Raw genomic sequence first — 5,268 nt, forward strand, 5'->3', positions numbered from 1 at the left:
TTTTTTTTTTTAGATTTACTCGTTCTCTGGGCTTCTCCCTGTAGATATAAAATATACATGTTAATGAATATCTGCTTTCCTCTTATAGATGTTTTTGAAATGAATGGTCCATTCCAACTATAAATTTATAGGAGTTATAACTTTTCCCCTATAGTACCTATATGATCCCAGGCACCTGCAGAGTATTGTGGCCTAATAGCTGACATGTGGACAAGAAAGATAAAGGAAGCAAACATCCAGTATTTCCAATATTTATTCTGGAAAATAGGTTCTATTAGCAATAAAAAGCACAATGAGTTTGAAATGATAAAGTATTGATTTATTTACTTACATTGCATAAATTTAAGGTAAGCAACTTGTTTTTGTAGATGATATACTCATAATGAAATAATTACTATAGGCAAATAATTTAACATATTCATTTTATTACATAGTTGCATTTTTTTCCTGTGTGAAGTTAATTTTTTTTTAGTAATCCACCAACAATGTTTCCTATCTGTAAGAATTTTCAGATTATAGTATTCAGCTTTAACGGATCCAATTTTACCTATTTAAATTATAGCACTTCCCTTTGCTCATTCCAATTTTTAATTAGCCAATTGAAGGTAGCTTGTATCCCTAAGTTTTTCAGTCAGGGTGAAGGGCAATGCTGCTATCCAGGCACACTTGCTATCCAGGTTCTGTAGCATCCCCTTCTGTCAAAAGTAAATGACTTGCCCACCTACTTTCGAGCATGTGTTTGATTTCTTGTGGCTCCTCGTTATTTCTAACACTCTCCTTCCTTTTTTAGCCATCTCTATACATTTGGACTTCATATGGTCTTATTTTATCTGAAATTCTTTAATAAATATTGTTTGCACTAGTAGTCATTGATGTTTCAGAGGAGAAATATTGCTGGTTACTGTATTCTGAATATGTCCGCATTCGTTTTTCTGAATATTGTAACAAAGGACCACAAACGTGTTATCTTAAGTAACAGAAACTCATTTTCTCACAGATCTGAAGGCTATGAGTCTGAGACCAAAGGGGTGGATTCTTTCTCCAAATTCATGGAGGGTGGATCTGTTCCAGGCTTCTCCCCTAGTTTCTAAAATTTCTATGCATTTTTATTAATTTTATTAAATTTATCTCTAGTAATTTCATTGTTATTATTATAGGAAATGCAATTTTTTTCAAATACCTTGTACCTGCATAATTTCAGGCTTCCTGTGGTATTTTTCCTGTTTGTGCCACTGTCCAAATCTCACTTTTTCCCAAGACCCATTCTTGTTGAGTCAGAGTCATTTCTAATTATTTCAGTTTAACTGATCATCTCTTATACTATTTATAAAGAATATCACAGTTATAGGTACTGGTTAAGACTACTTCAATTTTTTTTGGTAGAAACATATTTCAACCTATAATAATATCTAAGTGATTTGCTGAGATAATGAACAGATTCAGGGCCAGACCTTTCTTAAAAGTGTGTTTCAGAGAAAGCATGGAGCATGTCTTAAACATAATAATTACTTAATAAATATTCTGATTGATTTTGTATCTGGAGGCAGCCAGCACCTCACTGGGGGGTCCTTTTTCCTGCCCAGGAGGTTATAAGCCACCAGAGAACTTAAGTCAGAAATAGGTACTGAAGAAAAAAGAAGCAGAGTCAGAATTATAGTTTTAAAGTACAGCTCCTGATAGGTTCAGCCCACACAGGAGCTGGAGCTGGACAATTAGAAAATGGCTCCTGTGGTTTCTTTAAGAGGGTACAACAAAGGCAGAGATAAGGTTTCAGGAGTGGAGTCTTACTTCTTGATGTCTTGCGTCAGCAGGTTGATTGGCATCTTGGCAGGTCACACCCGTCTCTGAGAGGCTGTGTGGCTGCAGCAGGTCACCCTATCTCCGGTCCTGTGTGGGACCAGGCAGAGCTGCATAAGTCTCACATATGTGGGTGTTCTTGGCCAGAAGAAATTTCTGCTGGAAATTCCCAAACACCAGATTCTCCTATTCACTAGCTGTAATACTGATATTTGGTTCATATATAGCCCACGGATGGCTCTTGAAATTTTTACTTCAAATCTTCCTTTTCAAAGTCAATGTCCACCAAAATAAGATTTACCAAACACTAATGTTTTACCAGATTCTAATAGACTTTTTATGGAGAAGTAAATACATATATATATATATCCTTTAAGGTCAGAGGGTATTTGGAAATTGGATTGTAATCCAAGGAGTTAACATGTTACATGGTTATTTCTCTTTTGTGAAATTTCAAAGACTTTGACATGTCATATAATGTGGATCTGCCAATGAAGATGAGTTATGTGATATTTCCCAAACATATGTGCTATTTTCCCCATATACAGAACATTTGTTAATGTTTTGGTAAAACACTATTTGAGAAATCTGTTTCCATTCACTGGAGTTGTTTCAGAGATCACTGAAAAAATTGATTGAACATATTTTCTCAGTTCCCAGTTTATGTGTTAAATAATCTCTAGCCCATTTATAATAGATAAAACTTTTATGTTTTGATATTATTCTACACCTTCTTAATAAACCAAAAAATAATTATGATTTTGTGGACATAGTATCAAAATATTCTTGAGCATGAAATTTTAGAAAAAGGTACAGAGAGATAAAGTCTATTTTCAAAAATCTATTTTAAACACTAAAAAATATACAGAGATAATATTAAAACTTGGATAATCCATAATTCTTTCTTTTTGAAATATTTAGTACTTACTTGGCCATGACCTATTTGCATGAGAGCTCTCAGATTTGCTCACATTTAACAATAATCATAGAGTAACCAGCAGATGATGGGTGCCTAAACTCTCAGGAATAAGAGAGAAAAAAAGAGAGAAATATGAAAGACAAAAGGTCTGCACAGCAGAAATTAATTTAAATACTATTTAAGTCAGATCTCATGAGAATTCACATATACAGGAATACCAAGCATGAACTCCCCTCCCCAGCATTGTGAATCCCTACCTGGTTTTCAAAACACACATCAAAATGGCACTAAAGTCTTTCTTCCCCTGAATTCTCTGGGAATATAGGTCTCATTTCTTTGGTCCTGAAGGAATGAACTTGTACTCAGAGTCAAATTCTTAAAGTCTGAATGCATCTAGTTGACAGAGTAAGAAAACAAATTGACTCGTATTCCCTCTAGGAAGTTTACCAGATTGAATTGGTTGGGGGAAAACTTAGTTTGTGGGTCTTTTTTTTTTCTTTTTCTCCACACCAACCTGCTTTCACTTTATTCTCCTGTTTATACATTCTCCTGCTTCCAGATTTGAAAGCAGAACATGATGTGAGCCCAGCAGTCCAGCTCAGAGTTGTGCACCATATTTTCTCTGTTTCACTTTCTCCTCCAGCCTCACCACCCATCAGGCCCCTTGCCTATATATTGGGGTAAAAGAGCAGAGAGAGAGAACTGAGATAAGGATCCTCATCCCTGGTAACCAACTGTTAAGAGCAGCCCTGGATAGAAAGGATGAATTTCCAATGAGGGATAAGAGCCTCTTTCCAAGGCACATGGAGCCATCTCAATGTGACCACTGGTTAGTTCAGATTTGAGTAGTGTGCTGGCCTGGAGCTGTGAGTTTCAGTGCCTCCAACTGACTGAGGAGGAGAGGAATGAGAGGGCATTGCTGCAGGTCCACAGTCATCATGGAGGCCAGCAGCTGTCAAAGTGCTGAAGAATGACTGGGGCTTTGTGGGATGCTGAGTTGGTTCTGCACAGCAAGGGCCACACTGTCGCCTTTCTGAAACACCATGTTATAAGGGCCTTCCCAAACATCATGGCATAAAGCACACAACCCAGGGACTGAAGGGTCAGAGCTTGGCGGGAACCCTCCACTTGGATACATATTTGATTCATGGAACCCAAGTCCATTAAAACTGGCTTCCTCTCATCTCCAAGCAAGATATTGGTGGGCTTCAGGTCCCTTTGGGCAAACCTTTGATATGAATGGCCTCAATGCCTCTGCAGATACCCAACAGCAGCCAAGGATTTGATCCTCCAGTCAGGAAATTGCCTTTGTCTTTCAGCCTTTCTATTTCATTCCACAGCGTAACTCTCTTGAAGAAAGGTAGCAGCACCCAGGCCTCATGCTTAGCACCACACTCTCTCAGACAGTAAGCCAAGAGGCAAAGAATGTTGGGGTGGTAGAAGAGGCAATGCATGTCGGCTTCCCACTGAGCCTCCTCCTGGTCCTGCTGCTCCTGCTCCTGACACAGGATTTGCTTCAGGGAGTAGAAGTGTCTCTCATGTAACCTCTCCACTAGCCACATCGCTAAACCCACTCTCCCCCAGTTTCTGGATGACAGTTCCACGAGAGCAGACACACAGGGGTCCCATAATGTTTCAGTCAACCTTCTTAAGGACAGACTTTGGCTGCAGAAAGGTTCATCCAGAGTGGGCTCTTCTAGGTGATGCTCTGGGGGCCCAACGGATCTTGCTGGAAAGAAATTGAAGGCAGGTCGAGGGTCCAGCATAATCCAGACTGCCCTGCCTCCTCCTAAGCAGAGTGAAGCACCAGAGTTTGTGGGTCTTGAAATAAACAGACCCTCAGGGTTGAACCTCAACACAGCGTATCCTAGAAGTTAGTGTAATTTGAATTCAAGACAAATGATGTTGAACACCAGTCATGCTAAATACCTGTCTGCATTTTGGATCACATTACTTAACCTGGTAGCGCTTTATTTTTCTGTTCAGCAAAAATAGAGCCTGAGATAGCTTTTTGGTTGAACCTTATGAAATTGCTTTTTTTTTTTCTTTTTTTTTTTTGAAAAGCAAAATGCCTAATATTACAATTTTATATGCTTCAATCTATTACTCACAGAGTAATTATGAAATTTTTTAGTGGAGAAACCCATATAAAGTATTTGGCCTATTATTTCAGAGTAGTAGTAACAGGAAGCCATTATTATCTATATGATTTCCACCCAAAGCTCTCCTTATTTCTTTTTTCTTTTTATTTATATATGACAGTAGAATGCATTACAATTCTTATTACATGTATAGAGCACAATTTTTCATATCTCTGGCTGTATACAAAGTATATTCACACCAATTCGTGTCTTCATACCTGTACTTTGGATAATAATGATCTTCACATTCCACCATCATTATTTCACATGTAACACTAACACCTATAAAAAGAAAGCATTGGTCACTTATTTGGATTTCTAAAGTTAAATCAGAAATTCTAAAATAAAAATTTCAGACTGAATGATCAGTACACAGGGCTTGTCAGCATTTTGCTGGTAGTGGGTTTATCT

At 37.8% G+C, this 5,268-nt stretch overlaps 1 pseudogene across 1 annotated transcript; it reads right to left on the reverse strand.

The window, feature by feature from the left end:
- Window positions 1–3,551: 3,551 nt before the first annotated feature.
- On the reverse strand, window positions 3,552–4,345 carry LOC308632980 (serine/threonine-protein kinase 16-like; annotated as a pseudogene). The gene has a single exon. The product of its transcript is annotated as a serine/threonine-protein kinase 16-like (transcript).
- Window positions 4,346–5,268: the final 923 nt, after the last annotated feature.

The sequence above is a fragment of the Spermophilus citellus genome, assembly GCF_964194105.1.
Source record: "Spermophilus citellus genome assembly, chromosome: 13".
NCBI lineage: Eukaryota > Metazoa > Chordata > Mammalia > Rodentia > Sciuridae > Spermophilus > Spermophilus citellus.